Genomic DNA, 25840 nt, shown 5'->3' on the forward strand with positions numbered 1-25840 from the left:
ACATGGAGTTTGGGCCAAGTTCCTTATTTTCACATGTGAAGCCAGGGCCCCCCGCCTACCTCTTGAGCCCCACAGCTCACCTCTGGAAACATCCCCTCTGCAGAAATGAACGGGCCTGTGTTATTCTTGGAGAGCAAAGAGAGGCTGCTGGAGTACCAAAGCGAGGCCCTTCCCAGCAAGGTCGAACCCTGTCATAACATTCAAACAATAGAAAAGCAAGGGATGGCTGCAGAGCGACCAATTTGGCAAGAAGAGAACTGCCCCGGGCAGGAGTCGTTGTAAGCAAAACGGTCCCCTTAATCTTGTTTTCCACCTTGTTGGAACCAGTTGGTTAATAAAGGAAATGAGAAAAGAAAGCCACTAGCACATTCCCTCCTCAATCCCCGATTCTGCCAATGAAAATATTCACTCCAAGACAGCGAAAAACAGAGCGAAGCGAATATACAGTATGTATCAACTCTCCCCATCGGTTTGGCCCAAAACCTCGGAGGTGTCTGTTACATCACCTTTTCACCGGGAACTTCCTCTGCCTTCATTATGCCCTGCAATCATTCACAGGTCACTAAAATACAACCTTAAAGACTTCCTTTTGGCCAGCCTGTGCATTCGCAGGTTGCCAATGGTGCGCTGGAGAGTCAGGAGACCATAGTTTATATCGCGACCACCTTCACAAGAAGGAGACTAGACCCACATGGGTTTGGAGAGGGTCCAACTTTGTCATTCTTGATCATAAGAATGGGCCAAGGCGGCATCTGGGAATCATCTGACTGATGTGGCCAACGAATCCCCCTTTTTCTTTCTTTTTCCTCATCTTGCATGGAGTTTTCAATAGCTGGATATTTTCCAGAAGGTGAGAGTTATTTGCAAACAACATTTCCTCTCCTTAGTTCTTAACCTCCTTGCTGCTTAATTTTGGGGCAAGTGCATTGATTTGCTTCATCCTGCCCTGCTGCTCATTTCCATTAATTTTACAGTAACCCATTTAGAATCAGGAGCTCGGCAATCAGAGAGGAAGTGGCAAACAACTACATCATAGCGGAGCACAGTAACATACCTCCTGTTTATTTATTTTTATTTTATTTTTATTTTATTTTATTTTATTTAAAAAAAAGAGAGAGAGAAAGGAATGAAAAGGAAATTTGCTTGCCAAGCCACCGGTTTTTCAGAACAGCATTTATTTCCAAGAAAGCTCTTGGATCCAATACCTGCCCCACAGATAATTTTAAAAGATATAAACAGATGGCGGCTGGCGTTCTTCTCCCTGTTAGTAAGAAAACCAAGCGTACCAATAAAGGAGAATATTTGTAGCTCAGGGTTGAAACGAGGGGTCCTTGGTGCTGTCTACGTTTGCTTATTTTCTTGCAGACATCTCACGACCCACCTAGACAACATCATCAGTGCACTTGCATATAGATAGAGAGCAAACCCCACTCCCTTCTAATACTGATGATGTTGTTCTGTACCAGCCTGCTACCGGCCCTGCAGAAAAGGCAGGGACGACCCCTTTACAAACGGCAAGAGGCTGGAATTACGCCTGCCAAATTTATAAAACAGAGCAAGACAAGACACCAACCATAAAACACAAGCTAAGAAGCAGGAACAATCCAAGCGGTTGCCTTCAGCAAACCAGCCCTCCCACACATTCCCCTTAAATACAGTTCAGGGCGTGGCCTCTCTGTGCCTCCTTCCGAGGTGCCCCATTGCCTCCCTCTGTTTACTCCTGACTGACTGCCTCCTGTGTCGGGCATCCTTGAACAGGGCCAGCTGTGGGTCATCTTCATCCACGCTGTCAGGCTCACACAGCTGGGTCTGTGTCGTGACCAGATGAGAGGGGCCTGGCTGGGGGCTCTCATCAAGCTGTGCAACCCCCTCAGGAAGCTCTTCAACACCCACCCTCCTCCTCCTCTGAGTCGTCCGACCCAACTGCCGAACCCACAGGCTGACCCTGAATCACAACAGATGTTACCTAGTTTGGGTAATGAAACATCCTCAAGAAAACAACCAAGCTCAGAGAGCATCAAGGACCACTCAAAACCAACATAGATTTGAGGGGGGGGAGAGTGAAAACAGCACCTGCAGCTATTAGAAATGGCTGGGAACAGCCTCACCAATTGATATGATTGGGCTCCCCCCCCCGTGTGGGCTAAGCATTCTGGGACATCTCCAAAAATACTGCTCCTGTGTGTTTTATTGATTAAACAAATGCATATGCAGCCGAGCCCTCGACGTGCAACCACAATGGAGCCCAGCATTTCTCTTGTTGAGTGAGACATTTGTTAAGTGAGTTATGCCCCATTTTACGACCTTTCTTGCCTCCGTTGTTAAGGGAATCGCTGCCGCTGATAAGCTAGTGACACGGTTGATAACTGAATCCAGCTTCCCCCATTGACTTTGCTTGTCAGAAGGTTGCTAAACGGGGGGGGGGGGGGTCACATGACCCCGGGAGGTGGCAGACGTCATAAATATGAGTCAGTTGCCAAGTGGTTGAATTTTGATCACGGGGATGCTGCAGAAGGCGTAACTGCGAAAAATGGTCATAAATCACATTTTTCAGTGCCGTCGTAACTGTGAACGGGCACTGAAATGAACGCTTGTAAGTCGAGGACAACCTGTAGCTGCCCAATTCATATAAGGGTAACTCAGGGCAGCTTACAGTTGTTGGTGTTTTTTAAAAAAATCTACCGTATAATTAAAAAAAACCTGCCCCCTGCTCTATCTCCTATGGCAGCAACGCAACACAATCAAATCAGCCACATGATCAGTTCTGTCCCCTTTTTTGGTCCTCAGACCCGCTGGCCATGCCAGGTTTTTATGGCTTTTTGGAAAAGCAATAAGGTGTGGGCCAACCCTGAAGTGGCTCGGGTGTAAGGATCACGCGGAGACAGCAGGCTCTGGTTACAGATTTATTGAGGTACACCCAGCAAAACTCTGCCGGCTTGAGTTCTTTATATAGCCAGCTGGAAGTTGGTTCCACCAATCAGCGGTTTGGCTTCTCCCGCCAGGAAGCTGGGCCAATCGGCTGTGTCAGGAGTTTGACAGCTAGAGTCCTCGTTGCGCTGAGAGCTGTCAGCTATCGTGCTTGCGCTCTTGCAGGCGGCAGTTTGACAGCTGTCAAACTGCCACGTGTTTTCCTGTCAGCCGTATTTACCTCATGTAACCTATAACTAAACTCATTAACAATAACAAGTAACATTAAACATTAATATATATATCAAACCCTACTTTTGGGGAGGAATGATGTTCTACACAGAAGGGGCCACCACAAAGAAAGCCCTTTTTCAAGGTCCCACCCAATGCACCTTCCTAATCAACACGCGGCCTCTAAAACACATAGACAAATTGCATGAAGACATAGGAGGGGAAGGGAGAGGGAGCAAAAAATATTCAAATATACCCCTCCCCCAGTTTCACCTAAACCGGTTTGCATAGTGTGTGTGACAATATGTTACAGTTTCTTCTTGTTATATTTATTTGCCCGATTTTGGCCCACATTTGTGAGGTTGGCTGGACCGAGGGTGAAGGTGCTATCTACAGCCATCAAATAAGCCCCATGCTCAAGTAGTGGGTGTCAGCTTAACATCTGAACCATCAAACCCACCAAATCATACTGACACTCTTAGGTCTGGCTTCCTTTAGCCGCAGGAGATTCTGCTTTGTCACCAGTGACACAACTAAAAATAAGTAGTACAGCTGGATGGGGAAATTGCTTGGGATTATCCCTTTTTTGGAATTTTTCTCCCAAAACAATCCACCTGCTTCTTCTCAGATGAACAAGAAAGCACTTGAGATTTGAAATGACTGAATGCGTGGAAAAGCAAAACTAACGATGGAATGTGAATCCTTCTGTCTCCTTGCAACGAGCTCTAAATTTCATGTTCTTTTTTTTTCTTTCTAAGGATTAGCTTTGTGTATGTTTTATTATAATTCTTTGGCCCAGTTGGGAATGCCTGTTCTTTTTTTCCTGCAATTCAAAGTTTATGACAAAGCTTACAAGGGCTTTTGTGCTGTAAAGTCAGGGATAAAGTCCTCAGCGGTGTGCTGTCCATTCTTTCTGGAGTCGTCAGGAAACACTTTCGTGATAAGGCAAAGAGAATGGGAGAAAATTGAACAAAGCATCCCACCACAAGGCTATTCAACTGGGAAACAGCGCATGCAGGATGACGAAATCTCTATTTATCCCCAAGCTCAGCAGGAAGAACTGAGAAAGCTTTGTGCCAGGAACCCAGAAATCTTCTTTATAACACTGGAGGAAGCAAACTTCGGGGTTCACAAGGCTGAGATCATATTGAGTTCCTCTCACAAAATGGCTGCCATTAGGCCTGGCCTAAGACTCCCTTTACTTGTAAAGTTGACAAGGTTGAAGATCCCTGGTCTAAGCCATCCACCATTTTGATTTTCTACGAACGTCCATGTGGAATGTGTGTGAGATCCCAAAACTATCACAGAAATAAAGAATTCCTCTCCAAATTTAAAACATCTGTTTAAAATGTCCAGAGGAAGCAAGCAAGAAGGGGAGAGTTACGGAGAGTTATGGCACAATCATGACTACTTGTGAGCTCCTGAGAAGTTGCTGTTGGCCAACGACTGCTAAAAACAGAATGCAGAGCTAAATTAGCTGGATCTCTTGGGCAATTTTTACATATTTTCTGTGTTCTTTCCCATACAGTATTTTGCTGTGGCCCCTATTTTTAAACCCTTCATTCCTCCTACCTCATTCCTGCCCAATCTCATGTCTTATGACCAGGAAGTGAACGTTCCAGAAATTGCAACCATCAAAACATTTTGCATAATTGTTTATTTAGCCTTTAACATACCCTCAAGAAACAACTTTCTTCCCTCTGAAAGTGATGTGAGGACTGAAAATAACATGTAATAGAGCAAGATGGACTTATAAGCTCAGAAGTTTCAAAGAATTGGGGTTCTTTAACTGCATTTTCGTACCATACCAACCTAAATTGGCTTGTTTTGTCTTGGCTGAATATGTCCTGTGAAACCGATAATTGAGCTTATAAACAGGGTTATTCAGTGGGAAGTGTCAACATCTGTAAAAATGGCTGGTTCATCCTCATGATTAAAAGCCCTACCGCATTTCTACACAGGTACAAGTGAGGTTAAGTTTCTATCCATCATGCTGGAGGTTTTGACCATCCCTGCAGATACCGCTGTTTATAAATGATGATTTACTTAGGCAATTTGTGGGTTTTGTTGCTTTTATTCAACATCATATTTGAACTAAAACAGGGCTTTAGATCGCAGTAAGATAGGGAAATTGTTTCTATTACTTTTTTAAAAAAAAAATCTCAAACTCAAGGTTGCAAGATTTTAAATTTGGCCTTGATTTTGTTTGTGGAGGGCTGGGGGAAAGAGAGATGACTAAAACAATTGTCATCCCAAAGCTGATACGTTCCACTGAACTTTAACCACGCAATCTTGTGGGCTGCAAATCCAGACTAGGGACTTACCTATAGCCAGCAGGTTATTCTTCAACCCATTTCTGTCTTGATGCACGGTCAGGATCTACTCAATAAAATGAGTTGATAGAGCTAACAGTTTGATTCAACATCAAGCACATTCCTGTGCCTCTCCTGTTTGGGATCAGCATCCCAGACCCAGTTCCATTATCTATTGACCAGCTTTCCTCAACCTCAACAACTTAACGATGTGTGGACTTCAACTCCCAGAATCCCCCAGCCAGCATGTCCATATATCTTCAATTTGCCGTGGTTCAGAAACTGTGTTAGGTGTTATTTCTCCCTAGTTTCTTAGTAAAAGTGCACCTCTCTCTCTCTCTCACGCACACACATACACACACATACATGCACACAGACACCATAGCACATTGCTCTGCTGCCATGTCTAGCCAGCCAACCAATGACCAAAGCTGGGCAGGCTGGTTTTAGTATCATCATGAGCTAACAGCTACTCTGTCCTGATTAAGGCCTGGGGACATAATCTATTATTAATCTATGCCTGGTATATTCTGAATGAGCACCTAGCAGATCTCCCGGGTAGCTGCAGACTGATTGATTCTTAGCAGCCATCTCTGGACTGCTGCAGATAAAATATGGTAGTTGCCAGAAGCTGGGCAGCAGGTTTTCAGCACTCTGAGACAACTCGAATCCATCCTGCAGAAGAGCTGTGGGATTTACCAACTTCTTCTCCTCCTCCTCCCAAAATGGCCTGTATCGTTCGAAGTTCAAAAAAGCTAAATCCCAGTCTGGTTTTCCATTTGCATCCTAGATCCTTAGTGACATTCACTTTGAAATAAATCATTGAAAAAGTCTTGCATCTAATGTTACTCCAGGCTATGATTTTTTATGTATTTTTTTCACATGAGACTGCAATTTAAAGGCAAGGCAGAAAGGACAGGGTTGTGTGGAAAAGAGTTGAGTGGCACCCACAGCAGGAAAATGGTCTCTCTTACTATCCTGGAACCTTTCTCTATTTGCCCCTAATAAAAATGGCTCATAACATGCTTTGAAAAACAAATATTGTATTTATTGTGCATTCTACCCCAGAATGCTGATTGCCTGACCACAATTAAAATTATAAAATTAAAATTAAAAACAGTCAAGCAGAAACACAGGCAAAAATAAGACAAAACCTATAAAATCGATATTACATTGGCCAAATTGTTTCACAATCACCATAAAAAGAACACTTACACAAATATAATATCCCACACCTACCGGTACTTCCATCTATCTGAATTATTCGATAAGTGAGTGTGGGATCTTTAGTGCTCTCTGAAATTGGTTGTTTTCTTACAGACATTTCATTACCCAACTAGGTAATATTATCAGTACTAGAAAGGAATGGGGTTTGTTCTGTTTATATACAAGTGAAATGGCCTATCGGTGTTGTTGGGAATGTTCCTGCTGGTTCCTTGATTTGGCTGTTGTTAGCTTGTTTATCTGAGTTGACAATTCCTTGATTGGGGCATTGTTTATTGCTTGACTGTTGGTGTAGTATTAATCTTGGTGTTAATCTCTGCTTATCTGGGCGTCGATTGCTTGTTGAGCTTGTAAGCCGCCCTGAGTCTTCGGAGAAGGGCGGGGTATAAATGGGATTAAAATAAATAAATAAATAAATTGCACAATAAGTACGTTTGCAAATCTCTCTTTAATGCATCCAAAAATTCCAGCCTGGGACTGGAAACAAGTCTTGCAAACAAAATGCAGCAGGACTCGATGAGGAATGCAACAAAGCCTTGTCCTATTGACTGTGTTGCCTAAACAGCATCCCAAGGGCGCTTTTTTTTAAAAAAAACCAACTGGACTTTCTTTGTTTTTCCTTGAAGACGTTTCACTTCTTCTCCATGAACTGAGAACCAAAGAAGCTTCTTGGATAAGAAGCAAAATGTCTTCAAGGAAAAACAAAGGAAGTCCAGTTGCCTTTTGAAAAAGCACCTTTGGAACAACCATGACCTGGATGGATGACTGAGAATCTCCATAAAGGATCATGCCAAAAGGGGAAAGGGGGCAAACCCACTAACACAATATATTATTTTTTTCTGCTCAGGAGTTATCTCCATGTCAGACCCATCCCATGAGTGAGATATACTGAAGTCATCCATAGCTGTGCCAGTGTTAAAGATGGATTTGTACTCTTCCTTCCCAGATTATCTAAAATAATAATAATAATAATAATAATAATAATAATAATAATAATAATAATAATAATAATGATGATGATGATGATGATGATGATGATGATGATGAAGAAGAAGAAGAAGAAGAAGAAGAAGAAGAAGAAGAAGAAGAAGAAGAAGAAGAAGAAGAAGAAGAAGTTGGAAGGGACCTTGGAGGTCATCTAGTCCAACCCCTTGCTCAGGTAGGAAACCTTATACCATTGCACACAAATGGCTGGCCAGTCTCTTCTTAAAAACTTCCAGTGTTGGAGCATTCACCACTTCTGGAGGCAAGTTGCTCCACTGATTAATTGTTCTCACTGTCAGGAAATTTCTCCTTAGTTCTAGGTTGCTTCTCTCCTTGACTAGTTTCCATCCGTTGCTATGATATCAAAGTTATCAGGCTTTGGGTGACCTATGACTTTGAAGAGAAACTGGGGGAACCGAACGAAGACGAACAGAGGCAAGAGAGGGATTGCCAATGAGGACAGTACATTTTCCATCCGTAGAGTTTCTTGTCCACCCCGGACTGGGAGAATCAGTGGTGAGGCCAGGCCTCCGGTTCAATCCAATGAAGTCGGAGAAGGCACCTCATCAGTGTGACAAAAGCTGAGTTAGAGAGAGAGGCATATTAGAAGCAGACAATCTGCTTCTTTCCATTCCCCCAGGGAATCGGCTCTCTCTTCCCCCTTGCGTCGCTTTTTCTCCCATGCTCCTTCTCTGACCTTTCCCCTGACCCTGTGGGATAGTTGCCTGCCCTTCTGCCTTCTCTGGCCAAACCTTCTGGTCACAGTCCCCAGCGGCCTTCGTGTCGCTCCCTCCCAATTGGAGTTTCATTTCTGGCAACCAGAAGCAAGAGACGATAGAGACTCTGATAGAATGGGAAACCCCCGCCTGGATTTTGAGTATAAATTCCAAAGGGTAAACTCTTTGGCTCTTGTTTATTCCACACTCAATTGATCAGAACTTGCAGCAAAGCATGGTTCATGTTTAAACTGCTTATTGTGTGACGTAAGAACGTGGCACTTGGGGCTGTGAAGCAGCAGCAGCATCTTCCAACTGACATGGAAACAATATACTGTATACTGTACACTTGCTTGTTTGTTTCTTTCCAGCCTTTACTATTTTTACAAAAGGGAAGGGGACAACTTGCCACAGCCAACTCACTGCAGCCAACTCACCACGTCCAAGTCGCCGTGGGACAACTCATTGTGGGACAATTTAACAATTCTATTTAATTATTTAAAATAAATTAGAAATTAATTTAATTTCTACCTTTTGTCCCACAATGAGTTGTCCTGTGGCAACTTGGCCATGGTCAGTTGGCTGCAGAAAATGGTCATAGTCAACCCTAACCCTTTACAAATAGTTCAAGATGGCAAACAGATCCAACATACCCTGTTTCCTATTTTCTCCATAACTAGAGTCACCCAGCTAGCTTTGTTGGCTAAGGTGGCACTAGAACTCACAGTCTCCCGTTTTCTAGCTGGGTGCCTTAACCTCTAGACCCATGTTCAATTTGTTTTTCCCCTGCATCCTCTTCATTTGACATTGGAAATTCTGCTGTTGAAATGTTTATGATTGTGGAAGAACACAGAGTTATGTTTCTATGTTTGTTGCTCTCCTAAATGAGTTATACTTCAAAGTTATACTTAGAGGCAGTCCTCAAGTTACAACTGCAATCATCATAAGTAATAATGGTCATAAAACAGGTTGGTCACCTGACTGATCCAATTTTATAACCTTTTCTGCCGCAGTTTTCAGCAAAACCAAAGTGCAGTCAGGTGACTATGACCGAGAGCAGCTGTAAGTGTGGTCACTTAATTGTGGGTGGGTGGGGGCAATAGTTGGAATTTTAGATCCCCCTTTTCAGGTTGATCATAAGCAACTAAGAAACCGATCATAAATTGAGGACTAACTGCATTAGTTCATCTGGCTTTTGCATATCTTAAAGATGGGCCAATCATCACTTTTGCAAAAGGGCAAGGACACAGCTAGACCTGGATCATTTGAGGCAAGCCAGAAGCTTGGGTTATTTTTTTTTCCAAACAGTTGTCTTTCAATCTGATGAAAAAGTAGTTGTTTTCCATTTTTTTCCAAAGGGGAAGAGACTTCTAGTGCAGGGGTCCCCAATTCCCGGTCCATGGACCGGCAGTGGGCTGTGGCATGCCAGAAACCGAGCCACACAAACAAGCGAAGCCCCATCCGTGGGATGCAGGCAACAGGTGAAACCAGGCCCCCTCCAGTCTGCAGGGGAAACCTTTCTCCACAGAACCAGTCCCTGATGCCCAAAAAATTTGGGGGGGGGCACTGTTCTAGTGTCATTCTCCCCTAGACAAATGTGGACTGGCAACCTTGCCTTTTTGGTGGCTCGTTGGCCGAAAGATGGCTGTGAATGGATTCCTTTTCACTGAACCAACCTCTGTTCAAAGATCTCAGCCTCCTCCTTCCCTGTCTTGACAGAGAAAGGATCCACAAAGCGTTGGGAATTCTTCCAAGCAGACTTTTTTTTCCTGTTGGCAATGTGGGGAGCACTAGAAGGGCAAGTCAGAGAAAACAGCAAGACCAGCACTAACCTGGTCTGCCAATTCTAGCAACAAGGTCGCCCCAAAAGCCTCAGTGAGAGAAATCCAAAATAAATTCTTCAAAAGAAGTTTTAATACAAAAACTTCCATGTCAGAAGCACCAAAGTTTTCCCACGATGAAAGGATCAGCAGGTGACATCGCCATTGCCCAGGGGAATGCCTTATTGGAGCTCTTTTCATGTCCCCAATAATGAGCCCACCAAAGTGGTACCTATTTATCTACTCACGATTGCACATTTTTGAACTGCTAGGTCAACAGGAGCTGGAGCGAATGACAGGAGTTTAACCTGACACAAACAGCAGCACTCAGGCTTCAAATGTGGGTTTGCCAATGGTCAACCCAGTGTCCTAATCATCTGAGCCACCACGGTTGGCTTAACTTCTCCTGAAAGTAAGGTAGAAAAGCAGAAAACGATTTGTAGGAAAAACATAAACCAAAGCTTGGTTTCAAATCAGAGCTTAAAGCCAAAAGGTTCTCTAAAGACACCTCACATCTCAAACCCATATTTGACCCAATTCTAGCCCTAACTGTTCCCAGGAAGAAAGTTGATGCTCAAAAATCTAAATATCTTTGCTCAAGCAGAGAATACAAGCCTTCTGATCTTTGCGCTGGGTGATCAAATCTACCCTCACCCCCTTTCTGGAAGGATCCCACGGAAATGTGTCTGGAGGGAGTGACAATGTCAGGATGCAGGAAGTTACCCGGCAATTTCTTGAGCGAGCCTTCCTTTAACTGGGATGTTCACACACATTTGTCAGTGGCTCTTGGCATGGCACAGCCAGTCCTCTGGGCTCCTGATTGTCTGAGACGACCTCGGTCACCACTGTGTTATATTTAACCTGATTCTTCGGTGGCAATGAAAAGGAATTGTTTGGGACCTTCACTTTCCTGGAATGTCAATTGTTGGAAAGACTTGATAAAGGCCAAGACAATAAGAGGCCCTGAGGTGCAGCTTTCTCCAGGGAAAAGGGGATAAGAGAGGGCAGGGTGGGAATAATGTTGAAAATCTCCTTCCATGGTCCCAATACCCACAAGTATTGGGTAGTCCTGTAGAAGGATGAATGCATCCATTTCAATTTGCTGATTTTAGGATACTTGGTTAAGTTCAATTGTTTTCACTTTCATAGCTCTGCAAGTCTACGCAGCCTGTTTGTTAAACGACAATCTTATAAAATCTTGACACTGAAACTTGCAAGAATTTTGATAAACGCTTCCCCGGTTGTGTCTTTTTGTATCTTTGCAAATAGATCATACTAATATGTTGCATCTTTATGCATTTAAACAGGGGCATTTTTTTAATATAATGTGCTTTTTAAAAGGGAGCATGTCAAATTGCTTTACAAAATTCATAAAAGTGCAGATTTCAGGAAAGTTCACATTTAATTGCATATAAAATCATTTTCTTTCCCATCCTTGGCTAATAGTGCCTTTGTCTGAATCCAGAGTCAGGCCTTTGCTTTTCATGAACCCCTACAGTTTCTCATTCTCTTAAACTGAACTTCAAAACTGACCTTTCTTAAAATCCAAAAGTAACAGTTCCACATCTTTTCTTAGTAGTTCAATATCTGGAATAATAAATGAGGAACTGCAGGGCAACCAGTGCCCTGGACTGAAATAGGTCTGATTGCATCTGAAAGTCAAAGAATTCCATCCTGAGAAAATAAAGGGGCTTATTTTTCAGAGAAATAAGGTTATTTTTTCCCCTGAGACAATGATCTGCACTTAATCACTTTAAGGATTGCCCTTGCAATCTCTTTCATTCTAACCATTGCTATAATGGAGTCTTTTCCTTTGGATTTGTAATGTCTAGTGTGTATGTGTCTGTGTGTCTGTGTGTGTGTCTGTGTGTGTATTTGTATAGGTAGTCTTCAATGTATGAGCACAATTGGAACAGAATTTCAGTTGCTAAGTGATGTGGTCCTTAAACATATCATTACATAACCAGAACTGATTTTACAACCATGTTTTCTGTGGTCGTTAAGCAAATCACCATGGATGTTAAGTGAGTCCGGCTTCCCCAATTGACTTTGCTTGTCAGACGTTCGCTGGAAAGGTCACAAATTGGGTTTAGATTAGATGAACGCAAGACACTGCAGCCATTGTGTATGCAAGCCAGTTGCCAAGCATCTGGATTTGAACACATGACCACAGGGGCGGTACAACACGGGTAATTTTGAGGATGGGCCGTGTCACTTTTTCTGAAACGGTTGTAACTTTGAATCTTCTTTAAATGAATAGTCATGTCAAAAATATTGATTGATTGATTGATTGATTTATATGGGTTGTATTACTCTAAGGAGATGTGAAGAACAAAATCAGGACCTTTTTTTCTAGGAGTGCCCAGTTTTCCCTTATGATTTCTTTCCTCTCTCCCTTCCTTCCCTCCCTTCCTCCCTCCCCCTCCCTTCTGATAGCCTAAAATGCAAAGGATCTGCAAGCTGTAGTAATGAAAGTCAAGGAACACGGTGAAAAAAATGGAACTAAAATTAAATGCAAAAGAGACCCAAACTAATGATAGCACCAGTCTTAGAACAATAAAGATACCTAAGTGGTGGTTAGCATCTGCCCTTTAGGATCAACCACCTAGAATAAAGGAGCAAGCAGGCATGAACAGTCTTGCAGACTAGCACCTGGTAGAGCAGCCTTGAAGTCTTTGGAAAAGATGTTTCAAATGCTGTGATTCTCCATACCTGCAAAGTTCAAAGGCATGCAAGAGCTTCCTCCATCTCACATTCCTCAAAATCGGTTGTGTTGCAATACTTAAAAGATCTAGATATGTTCACCCTGGACATGTGCACCCTCAGCCGTAGAACCAGCCCCACGTGCATAGAGTTCAGCCAAGCTACTTTCTTGTTCCTTGCCTATAGTAGAGGAATCCCCACCCCCACCCCCAGACTGGCAGCTTTCATGTGAAAAGGAATAGATAAGGCTCGAAAGCATTAAATGGGAGTCAGACCTTACTCTCTTGTGTTTACATAATAAGTCCATGTTAATTCCCCATTTGATCCTTCCTTCTGACTGGGATGCGGTGGCTCAGTGGGTTAGGATGCTGAGCTTGTCGATCAGAAGGTCGGCACTTTGAGCTTCATGTATGATGGCAAAAGGTACTGTTTGGGTAATGTGAAGCAAGCGCATGACTTTTACAACAATGTTTTAAATGTAACCCCATCAACACTTCTGGAAGCTGCAGAGGGATCTGGAGAAGGAGAACATCAAGAGGATGAAGATGGACTGATAGACGAGAAGGGTACAGGAGGAGTTCAAGCTGCAACTCTTTTGGATGATATTAGAGAACAGAGGGTGACGCGTGCTGCCTTAAAACGCTCAAAAAAGACAAAAAAATAAGACCAGCAGAAATCTATGGAACTTCCACAATATACTTATAGACAAGTGGTAGTTGTGTTTTTAAAAGTTTTGGGATGTTATGTATGGTAACAGAATCTTTAATTTGGAATTAATGGACAATTTATTACAGAGGAAGAGGAAGAAAGTTTTGTGGGTTAATGCGGGTTAATTTGTGTAAGAACTATCTATTATAGTCTATTTTGGCTAGAGAGGTTAATAGGGATAGGTGTTTGTGAGGTGTAAATGAGAATATGTTTAGGTAATAGGGAAATGTGGAAGAACATAGATGGGAATGATGCTAGTTTTCTTTTATTTTAGTTTTTTATATATATTTAGTATTGTTAAGGATTGGTTTACTCTATATAAGCTAGAGAGTGATGGATTTTAGAGTTTATAATTGTTAGTATATGATTGTTTATGATTGTTTTTTAGATATATACCTTGTATTTTGCTCTGGGAAGTCGGAGGGGGGGGAGGGGGGGGAGGAGGGGAAGTAGAGGGGGGGAGGCAGGGGAGGGAGGAGGGAGAGGGGGAGGGGGGGAGATAGGGGGGAGGTAGGGAGGGGAGGAGGGAGGGGGAAGGGGGGTTTCTTAAAGGAAAATTGTATTTTTTAAAACTTTTCAATAAAAAAAAAAAAAAAGAAGGTCGGCACTTTGGCAGGTTGAATCCCGAGTGCCGTGTAACAGGGTGAGCGCCTGTTACTCGTCCCAGCTTCTGCCAACCTAGCAGTTCGAAAGCACGTAAAAATGCAAGTAGAAAAATAGTGACTACTACGGTGGGAAGGTAACAGCGTTCCGTGCGCCTTTGGCGTCTAGTCATGCCGGCCACATGACCACGGAGACGTCCACGGACAAGCGCTGGCTCTTCGGCTTTGGAACGGAGATGAGCACTGGTCCCTAGAGTCGGAAACGACTAGCACGCACGTGCGGGGGAACCTTTACCTTTTACCTCTGACTGGGATGGTTGCTTTCCGACACTGGGGAACATTAAATGCTCTCTTGCTCTCTCCCTCTGGTCAGTCAGACTCATTGGATGGTTGTTATGAAGAGAGAAAAAGTGAAAGGAAATCTCCTGGCGAAAAGATGAAATATAAACCTAACAACTCAATAAACACATTTGAACTGCATCAGCCAGCAAGAGTGTTTAACTACATTAGCCAGCAACTGGTTCCAACCATAATTCCTGACTCCTCTCCTTTTCTCTCCCTTTATTTACTCCAACCAAGCATAAAAGATGAACGAAACTGATTATCCCTTCGCCCCTTCAATGTAAAGGGGCTGAATGTTCTTCTGCAATAAAATGTGATTACTTTAAGCTCCGCAACATATTGGCCTCCCATTACAATGGCATCTTTCTCCTCTGAGAGGTGGCAAGAGAAACAGCATGAAGGCTGCCTGGAGTGGGTACATAAGCTCAGTGGCAGGGCTGACCATGATGCTCGGACAAGCGCTGGCTCTTCAGCTTTGAAACGGAGATGAGCACCGGCCCCTAGAGTCGGAAACGACTAGCACGCATGTGCGGGGGAACCTTTACCTTTACTAGTGTTAGTTCTAAAGATCTTGATTTAAGCTTCTTTAGGAAGTTCACCTCACATTGGGAAGGCCACTTTGTCCAAACTTCCAAGTTACATCATTGCTCCTTGATCCTGGTCCCTAACCCTTGCCACAAGCCATGATGTCATTTTCTGCTATTATTATGGTGATACCACCCACATAGAGTATCTAAAGTTTCCTTCCTTTGTCCTCTTTCTTTCAGCTAGGAAATACTATTTTTGAGTTTGGTGCCTTCTCCTTGGTGTTTGTATTACTTATAAATGCTTGGTGGGGCAGATGGATTTCCAAGCATAGATTGGAAGCTGCGTGGAAGCAGGATCCTTCTTTCACCTTATCCATCTGGAATCAGGGGATCTTCACTTATTTAACAAAGGTTGGAAAGTCTGCAGATGGAGAAGCTTAGCTCTATGGAGCTACAAAGGTTGTCTTTCTTTTTCTTAAACATCTGGAGTATCAGGCTGGAGACTTTCATAGCATGAACAGTAAGCCATTTGGATGAAGGATCTTTCTCTTTCACTTCCGCCTTTCACAAGGAATCATGTGCTTTGATGGGGCTGCCCAACCAATGACAATGTAGTAGCTTTGCAGAACATCTGTCTTTGGCCACCAGGGATTGTCTTACATTCTTCTTCTTATTTTTAGTGGTTAGCATCAGCAAACAAGTCATTGTTGCCTAACAATGGACAAGGGTCATGCCAATTGAGGAAAAGGAAATGAGCCACTTGGTTAACTAAAGACCCAGCTGAGCTGAAGAGAACGGAAATCCCGTTCCACAAACCTGCTTGTCCTTGGACCACATCTTGTTCTCATCTTCACCAGTGGGGGCACACTTCCTTGCAGAGTCCTTGGTGTTCTCTGGGCTTGGTTGTTTGCTTGTAGGCAAATGATTAAAACATCTGCAAGAAAACAACTCAGCTCAGAGAGCACCAAACACTCCATCATTCAACCCTGAGATAGTCTTCTCTGTTACAGCTCTTCCTTGCCTTCACTGGGGCACAAGGAATTCTGGACCGTTCCAGGGTGAGGTTAGAGAGAGGAGATTCTGGAAAAATGTTTGGAAGGGATCTACAGCTGTGGTCTAATAATAATAATAATAATGATGATGATGGTGGTGGTGGTGGTGGTGATGTTGGAAGGGACCTTGGAGGTCATCTGGTCCAACCCCCTGCTCAGGCAGGAAACCCTATACCATTTCGGACAAATGGCTGTCCAGCCTCTTCTTAAAAACTTCCAGTGTTGGAGCATTCACCGCTTCTGGAGGCAGGTTGTTCCAATGGTTAAGTGTTGTTGCAAAGAATTCCTGCACTTTTATTTCCCATTCCCCTTCAATGTGCTAGAAGTTTGACCCATCTGACTAAGGGTGTGGAGGTCGTGCATTTGTTTATTAGTGACAAGATAGCCAAACGACCTGTGGAAACGGATTTTTATTGCACACTCAACTCTCCCATGCTCTACAGTTTCCCATTTAATTCCAAAGGAAGGCATTTGGTCCTATTTGCAAAGTGTGGGCAGCTAGGATGGGGTGGTTTTTTTTAAATGTGTGTTAATTTGATCTAGACTATGAGTTCTAAAGGGATGCGGTGGATCAGTGGTTAGGACGCTGAGCTTGTCGATCAGAAGGTCAGCAGTTTGGCGGGTCGAATCCCGAGTGCCGCGTAACAGAGTGAGCACCTGTTACTCGTCCCAGCTTCTGCCAACCTAGCAGTTCGAAAGCACGTAAAAATGCAAGTAGAAAAATAGGGACCACTACGGTGGGAAGGTAACAGCGTTCCGTGCACCTTTGGCATCTAGTCATGCTAGCCACATGACCATGGAGATGTCCTCAAACAAGCGCTGGCTCTTCGGCTTTGAAATGAAGATGAGCACCAGCCCCTAGAGTCAGAAACGACTAGCGCGCATGTGCAGGGGAACTTTTACCTTTACATTTTTATGAGTTCTAGTCCCACCTTAGGCATGAAAGCTGACTGGGGATTTTGAGCCAACCATCAAAAAACTGTGAGTTCTAGTACAGAGGTCCCCAACCTTTTGGGCACCAAGGACCAGTTCCGTGGAGAGAGGGTTTTCCATGGACCGGAGGTTATGTGGTTTTGTGTGCTGCCTTCATCCCACGGATGGGGCTTTGCTTGTTTGTGCAGACTGGTTGTTGGCATACTGCAGCCCAGTACCAGTCCACAGACTGGGGTTTGGGGATCCCTGTTCTAGTACATCCCTTCTAACAAGGAAGCAAGTTCAAAAATACCCCTCAGAACTTGACAAAGTTTGGATTCCTCTGTTGAACATGAGGTGAGAGTTTTAATTTAATTCAAGCACGTTTTAAGGGAATCGGAACTGAGTTAAATGTAGAGGTAGTCCTCACTTAATGACCAGCCACTTGGTGACCGTTCAAAGTTAGACAGATCACCTCAAAGCTCCTTACGCCCCATTTTCATGGGGCGTGACCTCCCGGTTAGACTACTGCAACGCTCTCTACATGGGGCTGCCCTTGAGGACCACTCGGAGGCTTCAGCTGGTGCAGAATGCAGCCGTGCGAGTTCTGATGGGAGTCTCCCGATACTCCCATGTAACACCTCTTCTCCACGAGCTGCATTGGCTTCCAGTTGCCCTCCGGGTGAGATTCAAGGTGCTGGTGATGACCTATAAAGCCCTACATGGCATGGGTCTGGATTATCTTAGGGAGCACCTGCTGCCAGCATCAACTTCCCATCATCCTGTGCACTCCCATAGAGAGGGCCTCCTTAGGGTGCCACCAATTAGGGAGTGCCGGCGGGTGATCCCCAGAGGGAGGGCATTTTCTGTGGGTGCGCCTGCCCTTTGGAATGATTTACCTGTGGAACTCTGGACCACCCCCGATTTGCGTTCATTTCGCCGGGACCTGAAAACCTGGCTTTTCGATCTATCAGGCCTGGACTGAAGGGGTTTTAGCTTTTTAATATTGTTTTAATTGTTGGGCTTTAATTAATTTAATTTATTTTAATTTTATATTATCTTTTTATATTGTCTTTTATATGCTGCCCTGTAAACCGCCCTGAGTCCTTCGGGAATAGGGCGGTATAGAAAACTAAATAAATAAATAAATAAAATTTTCAAAGTTCTGACAGCTGTATACCCCCTGCAGCCACAAGATCTCACTTGGGTCACTTGGCAACCAGTTGACATTAGCGGCTATTTGCAGCATCCTGGGGTCATGTGACCACAATTTTTAGTGATTTTGCTGGTTTCCAGCATTTCGTTCCAATTTCCATCAAAAACACCCCTGAGCATAGTCGATTCATTTAACGACCACTGCATTCACTGAACAACAGTTACAGAACAAGGCTGTGAAATCAGGCCCAATCATCTGGTGACCTACTTAACAATTACTACAACTTAAGAGCAGAATCCTGGGCACAATTACGGTTATAAGTTAAGGACCATCTCTGTTGCTCAAGATGGAACATGCAGGGGAAGCGTGCGAAGGAACACGGACACACACAACTTTTTCTTTCTCTGCAATAGAGACTTCCAGGGACCAAAACTTCTTTGCCCAAAGCTTTGCTGATGTGGACTCTGATGTTTGGACTCTGCCAACAAATGGAGACTTGGTATCTTCAGCTTAGAGTGTAGCTGTTGGTTTCTGGCTTTCCTGATAAACTAAATAAGAACTGCCAGTCAATATGCAAAGAAAGATAACAAGCTCTTTTACACAAGTGCTTCCCTATCACAGGAAACAATGCCTGCTTTTTGGGGGTGGGTGGGTGGGTGGGGGGTGGAGAACTTCCTTCATTATTCCCAAGAATCCAAATCAGCCATACTTTGTCTCCTGCCCACCCGAGAGATTAGACTACAGCTTCCATCATTCTTTCATTCTTAAATTTTGATACAAATTTAAAGGTTCAGAAAGCAATCCCTGGACTCAGCTAAAGGATCGGTCCCAAGTGCAGGACAAATGACAAGAATGTGCTTCTTTTTGCATCGTGCACAGTTAGCTGATGGAACTCAAGGCCACCAGATGGAGTGAGAGTCGTTGGAAAAGAGAGCATTTGAAAAAGGGGGAAAAATGGATGCTACATATGGAGCATAAGAAGCCTACGATAAAAGTTAGCAAAATAGGTCTCCATGTTTCGTGGCAGCATTATCAGAAGCACATAATAGCACTTAGCACTTAGACTTAAATATCGCTCCACAGTACTTTAAAGCCTTCTCTAAGCAGTGTACAGAGTCAACATATTGCCCTCAACAATCTAGGTCATTTTACCAGCCTCGGAAGAATAGAAGGCTTAGTCAACCTTGAGCCAGTGAGAATCAAACTGCTGGCAGTCGGCAGAGTTAGCTTGCAATACTGCATTCTAACCACTGCACCAATGCGACTCTTCCTAGGTAATCTGGCATCTTGGATCCTGACATTTATGCATATATCTCCTCTTATCTACTGCAACATATTTAAAGCAACTTTTAATTTAAAAAGGTGGCAGGCCTGCTATAAAACCACATCAAAATCATCTTTGCTCAGAATGATTTCTCCGAGTTTGCAGAGGTGTTAAAAAATAAAAATGTCAGATGGTTGCAGCCCAGGGCTTTCTTTGGCAGGATGCCCATTTCTTCAGAAAAACAACAGCAAAGGTAAAATGGATGAACTGGTCAGGAGCTAGAAGGGGAGATAAGAAACAACTTCATCAATTTGCCTTCTGTTCAATGGGCATATTGTGAGTGAACCTTCCCAGCAGAAACGCAGGCTTGCGAGCAGATAGGTTTATGGGCAGCCATTTCATAAGTCCACCCATGAGATGTATTCAAAATACCAAACAGAGCAGAATAAATAGTCTTTGGCTTACAACCAATTGTTTAGCGACCTTTCAAAGCTACAACAGCATGAAAAAGGGTCTTATGACCAGTCCTCACACTTATGACTATTGTAGCATCCCTACAGTCATACCTCTGAACACACCAACAAAGTCTTCTTTAACCGTACTCTATGGACACCCCTGTTCTTATGGTGTTTTTTTTAATCATTATTGTTATTTCTCTATCTCAGTGTTTCCCACCCTTGGCAACTATATGATGTGTGAACTTCAATGCCCAGAATTCTGGGAGTTGAAGTCCATCCATCTTAAAGTTGCTAAAAGTCATATATCCCAGAAGCATTGTTCATCAGTAAGTTGGGAAGGTAAATCTAACATACATACATACATACATACATACATACATACATACATACGTAAATTATTCAAATTGCTATTAAAGAATTAGGGAGGCTGATATGGCCATTTCAAACTCCCTAATTCTTTATTAGCAATTTGAATAATGTACACAAATAATGAACTGTCGTAAGTTGTGACTATAGCCTGCGGATACTTGGGCTAGGCTGAAACAGGAAAGAAGATTTAACTAGCAAGGTATTCAAAAGATTTGACAAATACTTAACACACACACACACACACACACACACACACAGACACACAGACACACAGACACACAGACACACAGACACACACACACACACACACACATATATATATATATGTGTGTGTGTGTGTGTGTGTGTGTGTGTGTGTGTTAAGTATTTGTCAAATCTTTTGAATACCTTGCTAGTTAAATCTTCTTTCCTGTTTCACACACACACACACACACACACACACACACACACACACACACACATATATATATATATATATATATATATATATATATATATATACCTTTTTGGAGTTCAGGCAACTGAATGGAGCTGAGCATTTACTGCCCGGATGCCCTTCCTGATGCCTACACGGAGTTCACAGCAGATATTTCCTCTTTGCACCCTGCTAGGGAAATATCTGCCACTGCCTAGGATGGAACTCTCAACCTTCACAGTGGGAGGAGAGTGTCTTCACCACGCCACTCTGAATCTGATCTACATATATGCTATGAAATATTTTTTCCTAGATTGACTGATTGATTGATTTTTTTTATATTTACCTTCAGTGCAGCCCAATTTCGAATAAACTCTGGGCAGCTTGCAACCTAAAAATCAGAAATAGTATTTAGTTGGAACAAAAACATTAACATGAATAAAGATGGCAAATCTGGACCACAACATCACACACCCAACAAGGGCTCCAACTGTTCTAGCTCAAAGCCCAGGGGAAGATTTAGGTTTTCTGAGTTTCCTCAAATACCATTAAGGTGAGAAATAAACCAGCCAGGCAAATACCACTGGAATGAGGTGGTCCCTGAAGCAACCAGGTCCCATGCCAGGTAGGGCTTTATAGGCCATAAGCAGTAACTTGAACCACACCTGGAAGCAAACTGGCAGCCAGTTGTGATGGCAATGCGGAAGACAGTTGCTATTTGGAGGAGTTCAGTGACATGCTTTTATTTCTCCTTCATATTAAGGAAAGTCTAAACGTTTAGGGATCATACTGAGCTAACTTGCTTGGTTTTTTTCTTTTTTCTTTTTTCTTTACTTTTGTAGAAAGGGGTACCTTGCATTGGCCTCTGTGGAAACAGTCCAGCCAATGGGGCATCTCTGCTTTTGTTATAAAGGAGCTCCTGGCAGCTTATAAGACAGGGGTCTTCAAACTTGGCCCTTTTATGACTTGTGGACTTCAACTCCCAGAATTCCTCAGCCAGGCATGCTGGCTGAGGAATTCTGGAACTTGAGGTCAACACGTCATAAAAGGGCCAAGTTTGAAGACCCCTGTTATAAGAGATTTGGAGATCATCTTTTTAGGTATGCTTTTTATGTTGTATTTTTCAGCCTGCTTGCTTGAGCTAATAATAAAGCTTAAAATCCCTGTATTTACTGGTGTGCTTATTGTCTCTGGATCCAAAAGAACCAGTTGCCTGGGCACCTGATCACTGCCCTGACACTTGGCAAAGCCCCAGTGAAGTTCACAAAATTGATGTGTCATACTAGTGCACAGAGACATACACATCACTGATCACACTGCTGCATTCTTGACCAGCTGAACCTTGCCAATGGATCTTCAAGGTAACCCTAGGTGATGCACCTGAGATAACTAAGACATTATGGAAGGTCTGAATGGCCTTCAGATCTAAGATATGGAATTTTCCAGAAGCCTTCCTAGCCATGGGTACCACCTACTCATTGAGCAGAAACTTGGACTCCCAAAAGACCCTCAAATTCCACATCATTCTTGGACCACAGGACCAGCACCACTACCCCATCCAAGGTTCCAGATAATCTCATAATCCAGATGCATTTATTCTCTCTAGAATGAAAAGAGCTAGAAGACAGTACAGTGGCAGACTATGTTAGTGTGATAAGTGTGCAGCGTTCTTTCAATGCAGCACAACAGTGCCCCCTAAAGCATCCGATGTACCAAAAGGTCTAAACAGACAATGTGCATCTCTGGATTGCCCCAAAACATTTCCTAAAGGAACCGTTCAACACAGTGGGGGGAGGGGAATCAGCCAGTGCCTTTACCTAATGATCATATATTCACTAAGGAGGGTGGAATTCTGTTTTGCTGGCTAGACCCAGGGCTTTGGAGACAAGAGGCAACATGGAGCATTGGGGGAAAGTGTCGGACAAGAAAGAGGATCAGCTGGGTTCTAGTCACATAATAGAATAGAATAGAATAGAATAGAATAGAATAGAATAGAATAGAATAGAATAGAATAGAATAGAATAGAATAGAATAGAATAGAATAGAATAGAATAGAATAGAATAGAATCTGGGAGGGACCTTGGAGGTCTTCTAGTCCAGCCCCCTGCTCAAGCAGGAGAACCTATACTATTTCAGACAAGTGACTGTTCACTTAATGCCTGCAGTAAAAAAGTTGTAAGAGCAGGTCCGGTCACGTGGTGACCCACTTTATGACCATCACAACTTACAACCTTAACCGCGAGGCTCAATTATGGTTGTAACTGGAGGATTATCTATATACTCTGCAGCAACAGAGTTCCTGGCCAGATCTACCTCAAAGAGCTGACAAGGGTTGTCATACTTTCCTGGAGGAAAGATGAAATGGAAATCTTACACATACATACATTCTATCTGTTTGAATTAGAGAGTCAATTTGGTGTAGGAGCTGGTATCAGAATAACTAGGAGACCCTGAGTTCTAGTCTCATCTGGGAGACCTTGGGCCAGTTCCCCTCTCTCAGCCCGAGGAAGAAAGGAATGGAAGTGAAATCTGAGAATGTTGCCAAGAAAACTACTGGAATTTGTTCGTGTACCGTATTTTCCAGCGTATAAGACGACTGGGCGTATAAGACGACCCCCGACTTTTGAGATTTTCAAGATTTTTCGTCTTATACGCCGGAAAATACTTACATGCCAGTTGCCAAGTGTCTGACACAAACCCGATTCAGACCTGTCTGATGCAGATGATGCAAAGCCCTGCTGGTTTCCGCCCGATGCCGGACAGCTCCGCCAGTGCCGCCTCGAGAGCGAAGGGCGTGAGGCGCCTGCCACGGCTCCCCGAGGACTCCTTAACAGCCGGGGAGCGCGCGCATGCGCAGGACTGCCCTGCCGGTTCCCGCCCGATGCCGGACGGCTTCGCCGGTCTGCCTCGAGAGGGAAGGGCGTGAGGTGCCTGCCACAGCTCCCCGAGCACTCCTTAGGAGCCGGGGAGCACGCGCGTGTGCAGGACTGCCCTGCCGGCTCCCGCCAGACGCAGCCTGCCCTGCTTCCTCCACAGTGAGAGGGGAGGGCGTGCCTTCCCGGGCTCACTGACTTGCAGCCAAGCCGGAGCTGAAAGGGGCTTTTCCTTCCACCCACCCTTTGGAATAAACGCAAGAGCTCCTGGGGTCTGGCGTTTGCAAGGGGAAGGGGAAGGGGCTGAGAGGCTCTTGGGGGTGGGAAGGGAGAGTCACGTTGGAGGGGGGACTGGACTAAGGAGGCTTGAAGTTGCTTTGCAAGAACGGGGGCACTCGATTGATTTATGTACTATTTTCCGGCGTATAAGACGAGTGGGCGTATAAGACGACCCTCCAACTTTTGAGATGATTTTCATGGGTTAAAAAGTCGTCTTATACGCCGGAAAATATGGTACATATCAGAAGTCAACACTGACGTGAAGGCAATGAGAGCCAGTTTGATGTAATGATGATGGTGCAGGACTAGAAACCAGGAGATACAAATACAGAATAAATAAAGTTGGAAGGGACTTTGGAGGTCGTCTAGTCTAACCTCCTATACCACTTCTGACAAGTGGCTGTCCGTTCTCATCTTAAAAACCTCCAGTGATAAAGCACCTACAACTTCTGAAGGCAAGCTGTTCCACTGGTTAACTGTCCTCACTGTTAGGAAATTTCTCCTTACTTCTAGGTTGCTTCTCTCCTTGATTTGTTTCCATCCATGATTTCTTGTCCTGCCTTCAGGTGCTTTGGAGAATAGGTTGACCCCCCCCCCTTCTTTGTGGCAGCCGCTCAAATATTGCAAGACTACTATCATGTCACCCCTTAGTCCTTCTTTTTTATTAGAATAGCCATACCCAATTCCTGCAATCATTCTTCATATGTTTCGGGATTCTTCTCCTGCCTTGGGCACAAAGCCAGTAGGGTGGCCTTGAGCCAGTCAACTTCTCTCAGCCCTAGAAAAGAGGCAATGGCAAACCACTTTGAAAATCTTGCCAAGTAAGAACCAGATAGTCACCAAAAATCAAGAGTGGCTCAAGGTGCACGCGCGCGCACGCGCGCGCACACACACACACACACACAGAGGGTTGAACTTCCTGCATTTCATTATTAACATTATTATCCCATATTGATCTGCATGACAGCCTCCCGTCATTTTAAAACAATAAATGCACCTTCTGCAGAATAACCGGGAGCAGTTTGAGCTGAACTGCTGGATATTACCGTTATACTTTTTCAGGTTGCATCGATTCTGTCAATGAAAAAGACCCCCCCCCCAACGTGTGCCTGGAAATCAGGTGTATTAAGGTAGTGACCAGAGTGTACTCAGCCGGCATTAGCACAGAGGTGTCCACAGGAGGGTGACTTCAATTGCATCAATGTGACCACCCTCTTAACTTTTTCAACTCCTTCCCTGCAGAATCAGCACATACCTAAAGAGAGTTAAGCTGCTAACAGGAAGCCGTTAGCAAGCAGATGGAGACTTTCTCTATGCAAAACAAAAAATCCACACGGCAAGGAAATAAGAATTATTCCTGACAAAATGCACCGGTTCCCCCAGACATAGCCCTAGGAATTTTGCTCTGTAGAGTTTGTTTATTTGCTTTTTTTTAAAAAAAAAAACGTCCACATGTATCTTTGCATCTCTCCTCCGGAGTCTGGGGACTCCTACCTCTTTTCAGATATGGATGACAGCCGTGGGCTTGTTATGTTTTCACAGACTGAATGTGTGAAAGGGTTCCAAAGGGTCGGACGTTTTCAAGGACAGCGCAGGCACAAAAAAATACCAAGCCAGCTTATCCAAAGCTATCAGCTGTTTGACCTTTTCCCACATCTGCAGGAAATTAGGCGCCCTCTAACCTTGAATCGGGGACCGGAGGAAACCAGCAAACAAGCAAACTCTGCAAGCAGCTGACAGAAGGACGTTGGGAATGTGGAGATCACACAAATCACTGTGAAGGAGAAAAAGAAAACAGCATGTGGGGGTCAAAGAAAGAGGTAAAGGAAGAGACCTGAATTTGTTACTCCCAGCCAATTCTTTCTTTTTCTTTTTTTTCTATTTGCACGTAATCAGCACAAAATACAGGCATTCCTTTATTTACAACAGTTCATTTAGGGACCATTCAAAGTTACAATGGCACTGAAAAAAACTGACTTACGACCG

At 43.8% G+C, this 25840-nt stretch overlaps 2 long non-coding RNA genes across 3 annotated transcripts; both read right to left on the bottom strand.

The window, feature by feature from the left end:
• Window positions 1-7096: 7096 nt before the first annotated feature.
• LOC310644630 lies at window positions 7097-10947 on the bottom strand. The gene is made up of 3 exons (XR_014493327.1): window positions 10918-10947; window positions 10443-10600; window positions 7097-8239 (listed from the first exon to the last, which is right to left on the bottom strand). It is a non-coding gene; the product is annotated as an uncharacterized lncRNA (long non-coding RNA).
• Window positions 10948-18351: 7404 nt separating this feature from the next.
• LOC310644709 lies at window positions 18352-25616 on the bottom strand. Of its 2 annotated transcripts, XR_014493356.1 has the most exons (5): window positions 25537-25616; window positions 24534-24632; window positions 21049-21093; window positions 19568-19738; window positions 18352-18744 (listed from the first exon to the last, which is right to left on the bottom strand). It is a non-coding gene; the product is annotated as an uncharacterized lncRNA (long non-coding RNA). The 2 variants fall into 2 exon arrangements; XR_014493357.1 differs by lacking the exon at window positions 25537-25616 and having other exon boundaries at window positions 24534-24742.
• Window positions 25617-25840: the final 224 nt, after the last annotated feature.

Source organism: Vipera ursinii, assembly GCF_947247035.1.
Source record: "Vipera ursinii genome assembly, chromosome: 9".
Taxonomy (NCBI): Eukaryota; Metazoa; Chordata; class Lepidosauria; order Squamata; family Viperidae; genus Vipera; species Vipera ursinii.